At 41.1% G+C, this 20546-nt stretch overlaps 1 pseudogene; it reads left to right on the top strand.

The window, feature by feature from the left end:
• Positions 1 to 19273: 19273 nt before the first annotated feature.
• LOC138436327 (olfactory receptor 8S1-like) lies at positions 19274 to 20208 on the top strand (annotated as a pseudogene).
• The last annotated feature ends 338 nt before the right edge of the window (positions 20209 to 20546 follow it).

Genomic DNA, 20546 nt, shown 5'->3' with positions numbered 1-20546 from the left:
CTCTGCCTCCTGACCAGTCCAAGGCCTCCCTGTGTGGTCCTATAAGTAATAAATTATCTTTTCAATAAAAAATTGTCTCCTATCTCTTTATTTTATCATACCTGACTAATAATAAAACTTGCATTTTAAAATAGTCAGGAAAAGTAATAATTTCATAAATTCATTCACGATGAAATCAGAACAGCAGTTTCCTATAGAGAATGGATTGACCAGGAAGTATCAAGAGGAATCTTTTCAGGCAGATGAAAGGTTTTGGACTTGGTCTCTGTAGTGGTTACTAAGTGTACACTTATCAAAATTCACCAAGCTGTCCCTTTAAAATGGGTGCACTTAATCACTTTATATATGTATTTTAAATTGAAATCAATGGGAAAACAAAACAACCAAAAACATTTGTTTCATGAATGTTCTCATACTTCTTACAGGTACCTATTGCCCATGTCCTACAAATACTTTAGTGAATAATTCCCTTCCTTTCATATCAAGGCAGTATTTCCCCCACTCCAGTCATGATGGGAATTAACCCCCACTATAAGTCTCAAGGATCTTCCCTGTAGCTCAGATGGTAAAGAATCTGCCTGCAGTGCAGGAGATCTGAGTTTGATCCCTAGGTCGGGAAGATCCTCTGGAGAAGGGAATGGCAGTTCACTCCAGTATTCTTATCTAGAGAATCCAGTGGACAGAGGAGCCTGGCAGGCCACAGTCCAGGGGGCTGTAAAGAGTTGGACACGACTGAGCAACCAGCCATTTATAAGTCTCGAAGCCATGGGGGAGGTGGCAGAGGACAAGTAACATCTTCCAAGGTATCTACCCAAAGCGAAGCTTTGCTTGGTCTCTGCATTAGTAATGGGTCTCCAAAGAAACAGAGCCAATAGGAGAGACACACACAGACATGGTGAATTCTAAGGCACTGACTCACACACTTGTGTGGCTTGACAAATCTGGAATTTGTAGAGCAAGCTGGCGTATTCAGGTGAGGCTTCTTGTTGTAATTTTGAGGCCAAAATCCACAGGGCAGGCCAGCAGGCTGGAATTTCAGACAGAGTTTCTATGTTCCAGTCCTGAGGAGAACTCCTTCCTCTTTGGGAAACCTCAGTCTTTGCTCTTACAGCCTTCAGTTTTTTGAGGCCTGTCCACACTATGGAGGAGAATCTGCTTTAGTCACAGTCAACAGTTTAAATGTTATATCTAAAAAATACTTTCACAGGAGCATCTAGACTGATGTTTGATTAAACAGCTGGGATCCATATACTAGTTGTTTTTTTTTTTTCACTTCTAAACATTTAATATGCATTTATAAAACTATGAATATTTTAGGATAACCACAACACCAGTATCTCTACTAATATAATTAACAAATATTTCCCAATAGTGCCTAAAACACAATTCTAGTTAAATTGACACAAAACTAACCATTACAGCCTCTGAGCAAAGAGAAACTGTTTTTTGCTAGCAAGCATTAGTAGGTTAATTCTGTGGTCCCCTTCAGAGACTCAGTGTCTCAAACATATCTGTCCAGGTATCCTCATCCCATGTGTTGTGGTCCTAGTCTTTTCCTAGTGGGACCCTGAATTTAACATAGAAGTTACATGAATACAGCCTTCTTCATAATTCAGTTTCTGTCATACTCATAACCTGGGCCTGGTTTTTGGCACAATTTACCTACTTGGTGAAGGAGATATGTCCTTTAATAAAGCCATTAATAAATAATAAGAACAATGCCATAAAGACTCTGGCCTTGGGATGGTATGTGCCTAACACAAGTCTCATTTTATCTCTTTAATATACCAACGACATCGCAACAGCAAAGTACCTGCACACTTCCTGTACTTGACATTGTGCCCTTATACTTCAATTTGCATATGCCAACGCATTCCCTTATACAAGTTTCTCTTCCCATTCACCACAGGTTGGAAATGTTTGGTCACATGGATCACAGCTTTGTGTAACTGAATGAAACAGAGCCATGCCATGTGGGGCCACCCAAGACGGACAGGTCATGGTGAAGAGTTCTAACAAAACATGGTCCACTGGAGAAGGGAATGGCAAACCACTTCAGCATTCTTGCCTTGAGAACCCCATGAACAGCATGAAAAGGCAGAAAGATATGACACTGAATGATGAACCCTCCAGGTCAGCAGGTGTTCAATATGCTACTGGAGAAGAGCAGAGAAATAGCACCAGAAGGAATGAAGAGGCTGAACCAAAGTGGAAATGACCCCCAGTTGTAGGTATGTCTGGAGGTAAAGTAAAGTCCAATGATGTAAAGAACAATATTGCACAGGAATCTGGAATGTTAGGTCCATGAATCAAGGTAAATTGGAAGTGGTCAAACAGGAGATGACAAGAGTGAACACAGACATTTTAGGAATCAGCGAACTAAAATGGACAAGGGTTTCCCTGGTAGCTCAGATGGCAAAGAATCTGCCTGTATTGCAGGAGACCCCAGTTCTATTCCTGGGTTGGGAAGACCCCCTGGAAAAAACATAGGCTACCCACTCTAGTATTTTGGGGATGTCCCTGCGGCTCAGTCAGTAAAGAATCCACCTGCAATGTGGGAGACCTGGATTTGATCCCTGGGTTGGGAAGATCACCTGGAGGAGGGCATGGAGACCCACTCCAGTATTCTTGCTTGCAGAATTCTCAAGGACAGGAAAGCCTGGCAGGTCACAACCAAGCAACTAAGCACATCACACAAAATGGACAGGAATGGGAGAATTTAATTCAAATGACCTTTATATCTACTACTGTGGGCAACAACCCCTTAGAAGAAATGGAGTAGACCTCACAGTAAGCAAAACAGTCCAAAATGCAGTACCTGGGTACAATCTCAAAAATGACAGAGTGATTTCGGCTCTTTTCAGAGCCAAACCATTCAATATCACAGCGATCCAAGTTTATGCCCCAAACACTAACATCAAAGAAGACAAAGTTGAATGGTTCTATGAAGACCTATAAGACATTCTAGAAATAAAACAAAAAAGATGCCCTTTACATCATAGGGGACTGGAAAGCAAAAGTAGAAAGTCAGGATATACCTGGGGTAATAGGCAACTTTGGCCTTACAGCACAAAATGAAGGAGGGCAAAGGCTAAGAGAGTCTTCCCTAGAGAATACATTGGTCAAAGCTTATACCCTCTTCCAACAACACAAGAGACGACTCTACACACAACATCAAAAGAAGGTCAATACAAAAATCTGATTATATTCTTCACAACCAAAGATGGAGAAACTCTATAGAGTCACCAAAAACAAGACTGGAGGCTGACTATGATTCACATCATGAACACCTTACTGCAAAATTCAGACCTAAATTGAAGAAAGTAGGGAAAACCACTAGGCCATTCAGGTATGAACTAAATCAAATCCCTTATGATTATACAGTGGAAGTGAAAAACAGATTCAAGGGATTAGATCTGATAGAGTGCCTAAAGAACTATGGACAGAGGTTCATAACACTATACAGGAGGAGGTGACCAAAACTATCCCCAAGAAAAAGGAAATGTAACAAGACAAAATGGTTGTCTGAGGAGGCCTTACAAATAGCAGAGAAAAAGAAGCAAGAGGCAAAGAAGTAAAGGAAAGATATACGCATCTGAATGCAGAGTTCCAAAGAATAGCAAGGAGAGAATAAGAAAGACTTCCTAAGTGAACAGTGCAAAGAAAAAGAAGGAAATAATAGAATGAGAAAGACTAGAGATTTCTACAAGAAAATCAGAGATACAAAGGGAACATATCATGCAAAGATGGGCACAATAAAGGACACAAATGGTATGGACCTAACAGAAGCAGAAGAGGTTAAGAAGAAGTGCCAATAATGATCTTATTGACCTGGATAACCACGATGGTGTGATCACTCACTTAGAGCCAGACATTCTGGAGTGTGAAGTCAAGCAGGTCTTAAGAAACATTACTATGAACAAAGTTAGTAGAGGTGATGGAACTCCAGCTGAGTTATTTCAAATCATAAAAGATGATGCTGTGAAAGTGCTGCACTCAATATGCCAGCAAATTTGGAAAACTCAGCAGGGGCCACAGGACTGGAAAATGTCAGTTTTCATTCCAGTCCCAAAGAAGGGCAATGCCAAAGAATGTTCAAGCTACTACACAATTGCACTCATTCACATGCTAGCAAGGTAATGCTCAGAATCCTTCAAGCTGGGCTTCAACAGTAAGTGTACCAAGAACTTCCAGGTGTACAAGTTGGGTTTAGAAAAGGCAGAGGAACTAGTGATCAAATTGCCAACATCCACTGTATCACAGAAAAAGTTAGGGAATTCCAGGAAAACATCTACTTGTCCTTCACTGACTACATGAAAGCTTTTGACTGTGTGGATCACAACAAACTGTGGAAAATTCTGAAAGAGATGGGAATACCAGATCACCTTACCTGCCTCCTAAAAAACATGTATACAGGTTAAGAAGCAACAGAACCAACCATGGAACAACAGACTGGTTCCAAATTGTGAAAGGAGTACATCAAAGCTGTATATTGTCACCCTGCTTACTTAATTTAAATGTGGAGTACATCTTGTGAAATACTGGGCTAGATGAAGCACAAGCTGGAATCAAGATTGCCGGGAGAACTACCTATAACCTCAGATATGCAAATGACACCACCGTTATGGCAGAAAGTGAAGAGGAACTAAAGAGATTCTTGATGAAAGTGAAAGAGGAGAGTGAAAAAGCTGGATTAAAACTCAACATTGGAAAAACAGAGATCAGGACATCCAGTCCCATCACTTCATGGCAAATAGATGGGGAAGAAGTGAAAGCAAAGATAGACTTTATTTTCTTAAGCTCCAAAATCACTGCAGATGGTGACTGCAGCCATGAAATTTAAAGACACTTGCTCCTTGGAAGAAAAGCTATGACCAACCTAGACAGCATATTTAAAAGCAGAGACATTACTTTGCCAACAAAAGTCTTTCTAGTCAAAGCTATGTTTTTTCCAATAGTCATGTACGCATGTGAGAGTTGGACCATAAAGAAGGCTGAGCACCAAGGAATTGATGCTTTTGAACTGTGGTGTTGGAGAAGACTCTTGAGAGTCCCTTGGACTGCCAGGAGATCAAACCAGTCAATCCTAAAGGAAATCAGTCCTGCTTATTCATTGGGAGGACTAATGCTAAAGCTGGAGCTCCAATACTTTGGCCACCTGATGCAAAGAAATGATTGATTAGAAAAGACCCTGATCCTGGGAAAGAGTGAAGGCAGGAGAAGAAGGGGATGACAGAGGACAAGATGATTGGATAGCATCATTGACTCAAATGGAATTTGAGCAAGCTCAGAGACGTGGTGAAAGACAGGGAAGCCTGGCATGCTGCAGCCCATGGGTTGCAAAGAGTAAAACATAAGTGAGCGACTGAACAACAACAATAACAAATCAGTGCAGTTCAATTCAGTTCAGTTCGGTCACTCAGTCTTGTCCAACTCTTTGTGATCCCATGGACCGCAGCTCACCAGGCCTTCCTGTCCATCACCAACTCCCAGAGCTTGCTCAAATTCATACCCACTGAGTTGGTGATGCCATCCAACCATCTGTCATCCCCTTCTCCTCCTGCCTTCAATCTTTCCCAGCATGAGGGTCTTTTCAAATGAGTCAGCTCTTTGCATCAGGTGGCCAAAGTATTGGAGTTTCAGCCTCAGCATCAGTCCTTCCAATGAATATTTAGGACTGATTTCCCTTAGGATGGACTGGTTTATCTCCTTGCAATCCAAGGGACTCTCAAGAGTCTTCTCCAACACCACAGTTCAAAAGCATCAATTCTTTGGTGCTCAGCTTTCTTTATAGTCCAACTCTCACATCCATATATGACTACTAGAAAAACCATAGCCTTGTCTAGATGGACCTTTATTGGCAAAGTAATGTCTCTGCTTTTTAATATGCTGTCTAGGTTGGCCTTAGCTTTTCTTTCAAGGAGCAAGCATCTTTTAATATCATGGCTGCAGTCACCATCTGCAGTGATTTTGGAGCCCCAAAAAATAAAGTTTGTCACTATTCCCATTGTTTCCCCATCTATTTGCCATGGAGTGATGGGACTGGATGCCATGATTCTAGTTTTTCAAATGTTGAGTTTTAAGCCAGCTTTTTCACTTCCCTTTTTCACTTTCATCAAGAGGCTCTTCAGCTCCTCTTCACTTTCTGCCATAAGGGTGGTGTCATCTGCATATCTGAGGTTATTGATATTTCTCCCAACAATCTTGATTCCAGCTTGTGCTTCTTCCAGCCCAGCATTTTTCATGATGTACTCTGCATGTAAATTAAGTAAGCAGGTTGACAACACACAGCCTTGATGTACTCCTTTTCCAATTCGGAACCAGTTTGTTGTTCCATGTCCAGTTCTAACTGTCGCTTCTTGACCTGCATACAGATTTCTCAGGAGGCAGGTCACGTGGTCTGGTATTGCCATCTTTTGAAGAATTCTTTTCCACAGTTTGTTATGATCCACACAGTCAAAGGCTTTGGCATAGTCAATAAAGCAGAAGCAGATGTCTTTCTGGAACTCTCTTGCTTTTTCTATTATCCAACAGATGTTGGCAATTTGATCTCTGGTTCCTCTGCCTTTTCTAAATCCAGCTTGAACATCTGGAAGTTCACTGTACTGTTGAAGCCTTAGAGAATTTTGAGTATTACTTTGCTAGCATGGGAGATGAGTGCAATTGTGTGGTAGTTTGAACATTCTTTGGGATTGGAATGAAAACTGACCTTTTCCAGTCCTGTGGTCACTGCTGAGTTTTCCAAATTTGCTGACATATTGAGTGCAGCACTTTCACAGCAACATCTTTCAGGACTTGAAAGAGCTCAGTTGGAATTCTATCACCTCCACTAGCTTTGTTCGTAGGGATGTTTCATAAGGCCCACGTGACTTTGGACTCCAGGATGTCTGGCTCTAGCAATTAGAGTCATTCAATTAGTGGAGCAATTAGACTCACATATAATATGTTGGTAGTGGAATTGCAAATTGGTTCAATCACCTCAGAAAAATATTGGGCAGGGACTTCTCTGGTGGTATAGTGCATAAGAATCCACCTACCAAGGCAGGGGAATGCAAGTTTGATCCCTAATCCAGGAAGATTCCACATGCCGCCGGCAACTAAAGCCCCTGAGCCACAACTGCTGAGCTCTCAGTCCAGAGCCTGTGAGCTGCGACTACTGGAGCCTTTGTGCCTAGAACGTGTGCTTCACAAGAGAAGCCACTGCAATGAAAAGCCCGTGCTTTGAAACTAGAAAAAGCCTATGCACAGCAACCAAGACTGAGAGCAACCAAACAGGAAGAAAGAAAGAAGAAAGAGAATAATATTGGACAATATCTACTAACTGCACACTATACATCTACTCTGTGCATGCATGCGTGCTAAACAGCTGCAGTCGTGTCCAACTCCTTGACCCCATGGACTGTAGCCCGCCAGGCTCCTCTGTTCATGGGATTCGACAGGCAAGAATACTTGAGTGCACTGCGATGCCCTCCTCTAGGGGATCTTCCTGACCCAGGGATCAAACCCGCTACTTTTAAGTCTCCTGCATTGGAAGGCAGGTTTTTTACCACTAAGGCCATATAGGAAGCCCATTTATCTACTCTAAGACCCATAAATTACATTTCTAAGTAAGCATGAAGAGAAATGAGCAAACATATTCAGAAAAGATGTTAACAGAATATTCACGACAGTTTATTATTGTAACCAAAAATTATAATTAACCCAAATGTCGATTACCTGGAGAAGAGGTAAATAAATGTATACATGTAGTATATTTATACAATGAAATATTATACACTAAAATTTTAAAATTGCAAACAAGTAGATAAATTCCATAGACATTGTATAATAGAAGGCAAATAAATGGGTAAGGGAATATTTCATGCAAAGAAATATTCATGCAAGGGAATATTTCATGCAAAGATGGACACAATAAAGGACAGAAATGGCAGGGACCTAACAGAAGCAGAAGCGATTAAGAAGAAGTGGTAAGAATATACAGAAAAACAGCATAAGAAAGGCCTTAATGACCTGGATAACCATGATAGTGTGATCACTCACCTGGAGCCAGACATCTTAGAGTGTGAAGTCAAGTGGGCCTTAGGAAGCATTACTAAGAACAAAGCTAGTGGAGGTGATGGAATTCCAGCTGAGCTATTTAAAAATCCTAAAAGATGATGCTGCTGTTAAAGTGCTGCACTCAATATACCAGCAAATTTGGAAAACTCAGCAGTGGCCACAGGACTGGAAAAAGTCAGTTTTCTTTCCAATCCCAAAGAAAGGCAATGCTAAAGAGTGTTCAAAACTGTATAATTGGTATCTCCAATTTTCTGAAGAGATTTCTAGTCTGTCCCATTCTATTGTTTTCCTCTATTTCTTTGCATTGTTCACTTAAAGAGGCTTTCTTATCTCTCTTTGCTAATCTCTGGAACTCTGCATTCAGTTGGCATATTTTTCCCTTTCTCCTTTGCCTTTCACTTCTCGTCTTTTCTCTGCTATTTGTATGGCCTCCTCTGACAAACATTTTGCCTTCTTGTGTTTCTTTTTCTTTGGGATGGTTTTGGTCACCACCTCCTGTACAATGTTATGAACCTCCATCCATAGTTTTTCCATCACTCTGTCTTATCCCTTGAATCTAATTCCTTGAATCTATTTGTCCCCTCCACTGTATAATCATAAAGTATATGATTTAGGTCATATCTGAATGGTCTAGCGGTTTCCTCTGCTTTCTTCAATTTAAGTCTGAATTTTTCAACAAGGAGCTCATGATCTGAGCCACAGTCACCTCCAGGTCTTGTTTTAGATGACTGTATAGAGCTTCTCCATCTTAAGCTGCAAAGAATATAACCAAACTGATTTTCATATTGACTGTTTGATGATGGGATTCTCTGGTGGCTCAGATGGTAAAGAATCCACCTGCAATGTTGGAGACCTCAGTTCGATCCCTGGATTGGGAAGATCCCCTGACGGAGGGCATGGCAACCCAACCCAGTATTCTTGCCTGGAGAATCCCCATGGACAGAGAAGCCTGGTGGGCTACTGTCCATGGGATCACAAAGAGTCAGACACGAGCGAGCAACTAAGCACAGCACAGCACAGCACATCTGGTGATGTCCATGTGTAGAGTCATCTCTTTTGTTGTTGGAAGAGGCTGTTTGCTATGACCAGTGTGTTCTCTTGGCAAAACTCTGCTAGCCTTTGCCTTGCTTCATCTTGTACTCCAAGGCCAAACTTGCCCGTTACTCCAGGTATCTCCTGACTTCCTACTTTTGCATTCCAATCCCCTATGATGAAAAGGACATCTTTTTTTTTTTTTTTTTGTATTAATTCTAGAAGGTCTTGTAGGTCTTCTTAGAACTATTCAACTTCAGCTTCTTTGGCATTAGTGTTTGGGGCATAGACTTCGATTACTGTGACATTGAATGGTTTGCCTTGGAAATGAACTGAGATCATTCTGTCATTTTTAAGACTGCACCAAAGTACTTCATTTCAGACTGTTTTGTTGACTACCATATGACCCAGCAATCTCACTTTGGTATTGCATACACCCAGAGAAACTCTAATTTGAAAAGATACATGGACCCTAAGGTTCACAGTAGTACTAGTCACAATAGCCAAGACACGCAAGCAACATAAACATCCATCAACAAATGAATGGATAAAGAAGATGTGGGGTGTGTGTGTGTGTGTGTGTGTGTGTGTGAGTGTGTACAGGCTTCCCTGAGAGGTCAGCTGGCAAAGAATCTGCCTGTAATGCAGGAGACCCTGGTTTGATTCTTGGGTTAGGGAGATCCCCTGGAGAAGGGATAGGCTACCCATTCCAGTATTCTTGGGCTTCCCTGGTGGCTCAGATGGTAAAGAATCCACCTGCAATGTGGGAGACCTGGGTTTGAATCCTGGGTTGGGAAGATCCCATGGAGGAGGGCATGGAAACCCACTCCAGGATTCTTGCCTGGAGAATCCCCATGGACAGAAGAGCCTGGCGGACTACAGTCCATGGGGTCCCAAAGAGTCATACATGACTGACTGGCTAAGCGCAGCACAGCATATAATGAGAATATTAAGGAACCATAAAAAAGAATGAAATAATGCTCTTTTCAGCAACATGGACGAATCTGGAGATTATCATAGTAAGTGATATATATAAACTGAATCATTGTGTTGTATACCTGAAACTAACATAACATTGTAAATCAACTATATTTCTTAAAGTATACTTTATACTTATACTTTTTCAAAAAATTAAGCCAAATTGGCCTCTATTACTAGAATAAGTGTTTGTTTCCTAGCCCTGAGGCATCTATTTGCTAACATGTCATCAAATGTTAAAGAATGAGATCAAATTGGATTTAACATATCTCAAGAGGAGGAAACCACAAAATTAATGCCTATTTCCACCTGGTGGTGGTTGTCTAGTTGCTAATTCATGTCCAAATCTTGAGACCCCAGGGACTGCAGCCCACCAAGCTCCTCTATCCATGGGATTTCCCAGGGATGAATACTGGAATGGGTTGCCATTTCCTTTTCCAGATGATCTTTCCAACCCAGGGATTGAACCCATATATCCTACATTGCAGGTAGATTCTTTACCAAATGAGCCACCAGGCAAGTCCCTATTTCCACCTAGGAGGTCTTAATTAGATGACAATAAATACATAATATTTATCTTGAAGCTCCATGATCTGTTAATACCTAGCACACATACCAAAATAAGGAGGTACTTGCTAAACAAATGTTGACCACATATTTTGACCATTGGAGACACATCATTTGATCATTTGTGTGTTTTAGTTGTATGTAAATCCCATTAAAATGTTGAAATGTTTCATCTAACATATACCAGAAAAGAAATTTAAAAACATTAACTTTAGACATTTTAATAGCACATAAGATAAAATTATTGGGCTTCCACAGTGGCTCAGCAGGTAAAGATTTTACCTGCATGCAGGAGACATAGGAGACGTGAGCTCGATTGCTGGTTCGGGATGATCCCCTGTAGGAGGAAATGGTGACCCGCTCTAGTATTCTTCCTGAAAAATACCATGGACAGAAGAGTATAATGGCTACAGTCCAAAGGGTCACAAAGAGTCAGACATGACTAAGCAACTAAGCACAACAGAAATTAATACTAATTTATGTATTCTTGAACTGTTAACTCCTTCATATACTAGTTAAAATTATATTGTATGCTTGGAATATAGAAACTCTACAAAATCTAGGCCCACCTAATAATTTTCCAAGGGTGATGTTTTTCTCCTCTCAATTAATCGATATAATGAACAATCTTGTATGAAGTAAAACTCTCACCAACACTAAAAAGTCACTTGGATATCAGTGAGATGTCACAGCTCAGTGCCACTGAGAATTTCTGAAAGGTATTCCCAACTCCACATGGTCATGAGGAAAATGTTCCTTTTTTAGTACATTCATTAGTTCTTTATTCATTTTATTATTCTCCCTTTTACAGTCCTAACTAACCTAATAATATAGCTTTTCTAGACTTTTAATCATTGCCTTTAGGATAAATTTCAAATAGATCCCTGAAGAGAATCCATGTGCCTCCTAATAAGTTTAAACTTCCAGTTAACTGGAAACTGTAAGGTAGTGAGTCCAGAGCTTGGCTTCAGGCTGAGACTTCAGGGGATATAGGACAAAGGCCCAGCTTCTCCTGGGTGCCTGACAAAAACCATGGCTTCCTATTGGTTCTACTAAAGATGTTTTCACAGGTGATGCTATTAGAAGAACATTCAAAATCCCAGAGAAAATTTTAAAAGCATGTTGTTGCACTTGATATCATATGAGAAGATGTTAAAGAAATACATGCCAGTTGTACAGAATTTGAGCTTCTTTAGTGAGACTGTTTTTGCATTTCCATATAGTGGCCTGCATTGCAGAAGGACATCATTCTAAGACATACAGAAGAATAATCCTGAATAATCCTGACATTTCCAGTACTTCTAGAGTTTGAACTACACTATTCCCCATCACTCACTGGAAACAAAGAGAAAAGGCTATCTTGTATGTGAAGTGTCCAACTCCTGTGAAAGTGGTCCACTTATGGGGAGACTTCACCACTGATGTCAGCCTGTGGCAGGGAAGACAGAAAATGCAAGGGCTGCTTCCTCCAGAAATATCAAAAATATGATAATATCCTCCTTTATTTTCTGACGGTCCCATATTTTTCTTCCTGGAATGTTTCTGTGTGGTTTAATCTGCTGATGATCCTCTCTTTCACTCCTAACCACTGCCACTTGATGACACATTCCATTCAGTCAGGAGTCTAAGGCTCCTTCTATGCACATCCCCACCCCCTGAGCTAGAGATGGTAACTTTCCACTCCTTGGAATGGTACCTCCTTCTCCTGAGGGGACCCAAGTATCACTACTCTCCTGAAAATGCAATTGTTCCAGCTACCTTGCACAGTTTATCAGTAAAATCTCTCTTCCCTCCTTTTATAACACTGAGGATTCGGACATCTTATAACCTGGTCATAAATCCTCTCATTGCAGGAAGTTGACACCTGGAATGAAATAAGGGTATCACAGATAGATACTGGGTTTTTAGAGCTTTTATCCCCTCTAATTGGCCAGAATTCCATTAGGGTGACAGCAGGAAATATTTTCTGCTAGTTAAAGAGATCTGATTCCGATGGAGACAGTGTAACTAGTGCAAGGGAGCACAGGAGTAGACACCTCTGAAAACAATCTCCAGTGAATGAGGTTCATCTTTAGTCCCTCCCTAATTCCAGCACTTCTGTCTTTCTCTGCTGATCAAATTCCTCCCTCTTGCACCTAAAGTCTGAATTTTCCCCTCACCTCTGGGATCCCTTTAGCCCACCTGTCCAGGCTGACCCACTACCCACATCATTGTGTGTGTGTGTGAGTTGCTCAGTCATGTCTGAATTTTTCGACCCATGGACTGTAGCCTGCCAAGCTCCTCCATCCATGGAATTCTCCAAGCAAGAATACTGGGGTGGGTAGCAATTTCCTGCTCCGGGGATCTTCCTGACTCAGGGATCGAACCTAGGTGTCCGGCATTGCACACACCATCAATGCGTATATTCATTCCAAAAACATCTTTAAACAACCACTTGGGTAGGGCTTGTTTAAAACAGATGAATCGCCAGTCTAGGTTTGATGCAGGATACAGGATACCTGGGGCTGGTGCACTGGGATGACCCAGAGAGATGGTATGGGGAGGGAGATGGGAGGGGGGTTCAGGATTGGGAACTCATGTATACCCGTGGTGGATTCATGTTGATGTATGGTGCCGGGAGCCAGCGTGAGGAACTCTGCCCATGGCAAAGGTCATGAAGAAGGAGGCTTGGCATTACGCAAAGGCAAGATCGAGCCTCAGGAGACCCCCTGTTCCCGAGCATCTGTTCCCAAGCATCTATCCCCAAAACCAGAGTCTGTTTTATGCTTTCACCTACACCTCTGACTTTACGGGGGGCTCTCTCCCATTACCATTTCTCTTGGAGAAGGAGTTAACTTGCAGCTCCAGTTAATAAAAATTCCTGGGTGTGACAAGAGTGTTTCAACTTACAAACTCCTCTGAAGGTTCTCTAGCCTGCCTGAGCGGGTTCGTCTGGCCACATGTGATTGTTTACAGCCTCCCAACCGTGAGAGGCACGAGATGCTTTAAACTTTCTATATACAGACTCTTTTGAAAAGTTAGAAAATTATTAGTATAGTATGCTGCTAAGTCACTTCAGTCGTGTCCGACTCTGTGCGACCCCATAGACGGCAGCTCACCAGGCTCCCCCATCCCTGGGATTCTCCAGGCAAGAACACCAGAGTGGGTTGCCATTTCCTTCTCCAATGCATGAAAGTGGAAGTGAAAGTGAAGTCACTCAGTCGTGTCTGACTCTTAGTGACCCCATGGACTGCAGCCCACTAGGCTCCTCCATCCATGGGATTTTCCAGGCAAGAGTACTGGAGTGGGGTGCCATTGCCTCCGTAGTATAGTATAGTGGGTTGATTAGGAATTACATTGGTGAAGGGTTTTTCATTTATTGTGCCAATAATTACTGCTAATTCCCTGCCCTGGGTGTGACAAGGGTGTCTCAGGTCAAACCTCTCTGCTGGCAAACTAGCTTGTGTGACAGGATTATCCATACTCCTACCAAACACATGATTGTTTACTACCTCTCAACCATAAACAGCACAGAGAGTTTGGAGTATTCTGAAAGTCTTAATTAGCATAGGGCTTTTCTCATTGTTGAGTCAATGATTGCCGCCAGGCCTCCATATCCTTAGGCACCTGGGAATATATTAATCAATGTATTTGGAATATAGAAAAGGAAATATAGTAGTTTTTGACATTAGCAATACTAGACCTTTTGAGTTAATGAATTTTCTCTTTTGTTATAGATCACTGTACTTTGTTATAAATCACTGTGTCCTTGCTATGTAAAAATGTAACTTTATCACTATCTTAAGACTAAATAGATCTTAAGGGGAATACTGGTGAAGGGTTTTCATTTGCTGAGCCAATATTTGCTGTTAAATCTCCATATTCCTTGCCCCTATAATGAATATAACTAGCATATAGGAGAAATATGTATTAACCTTTAAGCTTAATCATGTTAAACCTTAAATTAAGTAAATTCCTTTCTTGATTGTAACCCACTACACCCTCACCCTATAGGAATGCAACTTTATTTGGAGAGTGGTGCCTGGTTTAAGAAAAAATCACCCCTGGAAAAAATAAGTTTTCTGGTTGACTGACCATTATCAGAAAGGGCCGTAAAATGTCAGCAGGCCTCATGGCCAGAAGATGATGTAAAACCCATAAGACCTTTGTATAATTTTATATGAAGCACCTGATTGTGACAAGGGTCAGGTCTGCTGACCCCCGTGTGACTCTGTATTCATCCCTACGTATAACAAACAGTATATAAGCAAACCTGAAAAATAAAGAAATCGGATCAGTTTCTGGAAAGACTGATTCCCCTGTGTCATTCTTTCCCCTTCTGGCTGAATTCCCATCTGGTACGTGGGTACTCACCAAGCCTGCTAATTTTGCCTGGGCTTCTAAGATCGGACCAGGGAGGCGTCAGTGCCTCCTCTCCTTCAGGAGAACGGAAAGACACCTGTGGCCTACGTAGGTGGTGATTGGTATTCCACGTAAACCAAGTTATTCAGCCTCTTTTTCTCCACTAATTTTCCTACTACACTATCCATTTCTAATCTCTCTCTATCTTTAATTAAATAAGTTTTTTCCTGGGATGCCTACTCCGTCTCCCCTCGAATTACCCTGGATCCACCGGGGCTGGACCCTGGCAGTATGGCAAAACCAATACAGTAGTGTAAAATAAAATAAAATAAAAAACACAGTTCTAAAATCCTCTTTTTAAAACCTTTACCCTCTACCATGATCAACCCTTCACTTTCCACAGTTTTCTCCTGTTCCCACCCTGGTATAAACCTGATTCAGCCTCCCACAGGACAGCATGATATGAAGCTGGTATCTTCCACTCAGTAAGTAAATGAAAACTCAGGTTTATAACCTAACAACTTGATCCAGAATTGAGATTTTCATTAGTGTTTAAAGACATCTAACACATCTAGAAAGGCATTGTTTAAGATGGGGCAGGAAGGTCACCTCCTTTCTCTGTGATACCCTCTAAATCTTAAATGATGCAGTAGTTAATGTCTTCATGCACAGTAACTGTGGATGGAGGATAAGAGAAAAAAGTTTCTCTAAAAATGTCACAGTGAGTAAATACAAGAGATTCCAGAAATATTCTCACTTACTGTGAGAGGCTCTGAGCCTGCCATGGACCCTGTGGTCAGGTCTTCTTGTGAGTAAAGTGGAAGAATGAACACAATCTTCAGGATAGTTTGAAAATACCCAAACAATTGAAAAATATTAAAATAGGTAAGCACTGCAAAAAATAAGTCCAATTTATTGTTTTAACTTGCTTTAATAAGCTTTATGAGACAGTTTTGCTTTCAGCAACGTGTACAAATGTATCCATTCAGGATCCTCAAAAGTAAATTTTTCAGCTGCTCATGCTTCATCACTACTGGATCCTGGTTCTACAGACACACAAAGGTAAGCAATGCCCTTTTTGTCCAGGCCCACAGGTTAACATGGACTAGTTGAAGATGGGCTTAAGCTGATGGGTTGTTAATGTGATCACAATTTAAATTTCTCTTGATTATTTATTAACAGCTTGGGGTCACAGATTGCTGACAAGGAGAGAATGTCCAAAAACAGATGCTCTGTGAAAAAAGCAGTTTTAACAGTTTTGTGAGTTTAGGCTACCTTGACTTAAACAATAGAGTGTCAAACAGAAGAGGACTGGTCAGTCAGCCTAAAATGTCCAAGACATGTAGGAGTCTTCATATATAGGACATGACCTAGTACACAGAACTATGAATTAGGATTCAAAATTATCCAGGGTATAGCATCCCTTCCCAAATGTACTGCTCACCATCCTGGTCCTCAAGGACAACTGAGTGAGACTAAGGGCAAGAGGATGAAAGTTATGGTTAAGAAAAACTTGCAGTAATATTTCACTGAACCTTTAAAGAGCAATAATACAATAATTCATACACAACAAAACTGGAAGGAGCTTCTTCCATTATTGCAAAAGGCTGGTGCCCTCTAAAAGATGATATATCATCAGAAATTTTGCAGTGACATGAGATAACATGATTCTTGCTGATAACAGCATCCTTGAAATTCAATAGCAGAACTTTTGCCAGGCACCAGTGCTATTTGAATATTTGGAAAGAAAGAAGGAAATTGTGCTTGGAGTTCTCAGAAGTCTTGTCTGAGGCACACATGAGATGCCATACAGGAGTTTCTAGAATCATCCAAAAGACATAATCTAAAGCTAACACAGAATGGGTGGAAATGAAGTCAGAGAAGTGGTATTTTGTGATTGCTAGTTATGATGGGTCCATATTCACAAGAAGTTCACAGACTGGAGGGAAAAATTGAGATATATATTTATAATCAAGTAAAAAAGAAGCAAATTTCAGACTATGACATCATGCAAGGAACCCAGTGTTTGAACAGAGAGATGTGGATTTAGAGGAGGGAGCAGTCAACACAGCCTACAAGAGAAAGGCTCAGCTGAAAAGGCCATGAGAATTTGGAACAAATGAACTGTGAAGAAAGCTGAGCACTGAACTTTTGAACTGTGGTGTTGGAGAAGACTCTTGAGAGTCCCTTGGACTGCAAGGAGATCCAACCAGTCCATTCTAAAGATCAGTCCTGGGATTTCTTTGGAAGGAATGATGCTAAAGCTGAAACTCCAGTACTTTGGTCACCTCATGTGAAGAGTTGACTCATTGGAAAAGACTCTGATGCTGGGAGGGATTAGGGGCAGGAGGAGAAGGGGACGACAGAAGATGAGATGGCTGGATGGCACCACCAACTTGATGGATGTCAGTTTGAGTGAACTCTGGTAGTTGGTGATGGACTGGGAGGCCTGGCATGCTGCAATTCATGGGGTCACAAAGAGTCAGACACAACTGAGTGACTGAACTGAACTGAACTGAACTAAGAAGAAGGATATTTGAAGGAAAGAATAGTGTGAGCACAGACACAGGAAAATATAAACCTGTCTGGTATCAAAAGTAACTTAATATGTTGAAGGTTAAGGAAAAGTGCAGAAGAACTCCAATTTTAGGAATAGGAAAACAATTCATAATGCTATGTCCCAAACCCAGAACTGATTTAGAAAAAATAGTTGAATTTATTTCCTGGTGCTTATACTGTCTCTCAACATGGCATTACAAAATCCTGATAAAAATCAGTTTTCTCATGAGTAAAATGGACATGATTGCCAGTCAAAATAAATCACAAAATCACAATGAGAACAAATTGACAGTGTGATTGAATAAAGACCATACACATAAAAATGTCATTAAAATTTAAAATACTGTTAAATTTAAAAGGTATGTTGTCCATTCTAATGAGGTGGATGAACCTAGAGTCTATTATACAGATGGAAGTAAGTCATAAAGAGAAAGATAAATATCATATACTAACACATACATCGGAGAAGGCAATGGCACCCCACTCTAGCACTCTTGCCTGGAGAATCCCATGGACAGAGGAGCATGGTGGGCTGCAGTCAATGGGGTCGCTAAGAGTCGGACATGACTGAGCGACTTCACTATCACTTTTCACTTTCATGCGTTCGGAAAGGAAATAGCAACCCACTCCAGTGTTCTTGCCTAGAGAATCCCAGGGACGCGGGAGCCTGGTGGGCTGCCGTCTATGGGGTCGCACAGAGTCGGACACGACTGAAGCGACTTAGCAGCAGCAGCAGCAACACATATATATGAAATCTAGAAAGATGGTACCGAAGAATTCATTTGCAAGGGGGCAATGGAGAAACAGACATAGAGAATAGACTTATGCATGGGGAAAGGGTGAGCTGTATGGAGAGAGTAACACAGAAACTTACGTTACCGTATGTAAAATAGACAGCCAACAGGAATTTGCTGTATGTCTCAGGAAACTCAAACAGGGGCTCTGTACCAACCTGCAGGTGTGGGATGGGGAGGGAGATGGGAGTGAGGTTCAAGAGAGAGGGGACATGTGTATACCTATGACTGATTCAAGTTGAGGTTTGACAGAAAACAACAAAATTCTGTAAAGCAATTATCCTTCAATTAAAAAGTTAATTAATTAATAAAAAATAAATAAGCAACAGTGATAAATTATACAGCACAGGGAAATATAGCCATTAACTTGTAATAATTTTATATTGAATATAGCCTATAAATATAGAGTCACTATGCTGTACACTTGAAACATAATACTGTAAATCAACTATACTTCAATAAAAAAGGGATGTAAATAATCAAAAAAAATTTAAAAGTATTGATGACTATGAACAAAAAATAATGATTGGGAAAAAAGGAACTGAGAGATTTAGAACAACTGCTGCAGATATGTGCTACAATGTTTTCCATACTAAATGATTACAAGGATTTCTAAACTATAAGAATTTAGCTGAAACTAAGTATACCGTATATGAGTAGATGAGTCAAATACATTCACTTTTTCCAGTTAACTCCCAATGGAGGAAGAATAGGATTCTCTGAAGTATGTGAAGACTGTGATTCAAAATCAATAATGAAAAAACAAGATAAACATTCTTGCTGCCACACAGTGAGGACAAGTTTGAGATGTTATAACTCAGCATTTAGGAAGACCAGGATGTAATGATGAGGAGTAATGATGAACTGAAGGAAAAGGAAGAGATTACAATTATAGGTAATCTCATTTCTCTTTCTATTTTATTCCAAGGAAACAGCCTCCACAAATGGCCTTGAGGAACCACACCACCATCACCGAGTTCATCCTCACTGGGCTGTCAGACGACCCCCACATCCAGGCTCTGCTCTTTGTGCTCTTCCTGGTGATTTACCTCCTGACCGTGATGGGAACCTGACGATGCTGCTGCTGATCAGGGCTGACTCCCACCTCCACACGCCCATGTACTTCTTCTTGAGTAATCTATCATTTGTGGACTTCTGCTTCTCCTCTGTCACTGTGCCCAAGGCGCTTGAAGGATCTTATGTCTGAGAAGACCATCTCCATAGAGGGCTGCCTGGCCCAGGTCTTCTTTGTGTTTATCGCTCCAGGAACTGAAGCCTGTCTGCTCTCTGCCATGGCCTATGACCACTATGCTGTCATCTGCCACCGGCTGCTCTATAGCCAGATGATGAGCAACAGCTCTGTGTGAGGCTGGTGTTGATCTCCTGGGGCCTGGCTTCTCTCAATGCAGTCATCATTGTGCTTTTGACTGTTAACCTGGACTTCTGTGAGGCCCAAGCCATCCACCACTACACCTGTGAGCTGCCCTCCCTCTTCCCTCTGTCTTGTTCCGATATCTCCATCAATATCAGTATTTTGTCCTTCTCCACTATATTCCTTGCGCTTGGAAACTTCCTCCCACTCTTCTTCTCCTATGTGTGTATTATATTCAAAATTCTGAGCATCAACTCCACCACAGGCAAGAGCAAAGCTTTCTCTTCCTGCTCCCCCCACCTCATCACAGTGATCCTGTTCTTTGGCTCAGGTATGCTTTGCTATCTCATGCCTCCCTCTGTTTCCTCCCTGGATTTACTCTTCTCCATACAGTAAGGTGTGATCACACCCAAGCTGAGTCCCCTCATCTACAGCCTCAAAAACAAAGAAATAAAGACAGCTGTGAAAAGAATACTGAGTATATATTTGCAATATTTCACATGGTGAACTAAGTTATATTTACTCAGCATAATTGCAAAAATTAAACTTCCTCTTATGTTCCCAACCCCTCCAACTACATAGAGTCAAGCAGGATGCATGAATGATTCCAGACCTTCCCTGAACATCCCAGGTAATGATTACAAAGGAACCCTTGATTGTGGACCCCCATCATCTGGAAATTCTATGCTGTGTTGACTGGGACAGAATGTGAAGACACGCTTACACAAGTACCTCAATAAGACAACAAAAATACTAGGGTGAAAAAGTAAAATACAGAGATTACTTGATTTCTCAAAAGTTACAAAATAAAATTCATAAGAATTTCTGCCTGAACTGTTTCATTT

The sequence above is a fragment of the Ovis canadensis genome, chromosome 3 (assembly GCF_042477335.2).
Source record: "Ovis canadensis isolate MfBH-ARS-UI-01 breed Bighorn chromosome 3, ARS-UI_OviCan_v2, whole genome shotgun sequence".
NCBI lineage: Eukaryota > Metazoa > Chordata > Mammalia > Artiodactyla > Bovidae > Ovis > Ovis canadensis.
This window is presented reverse-complemented; position numbering and strand designations above follow the sequence as displayed.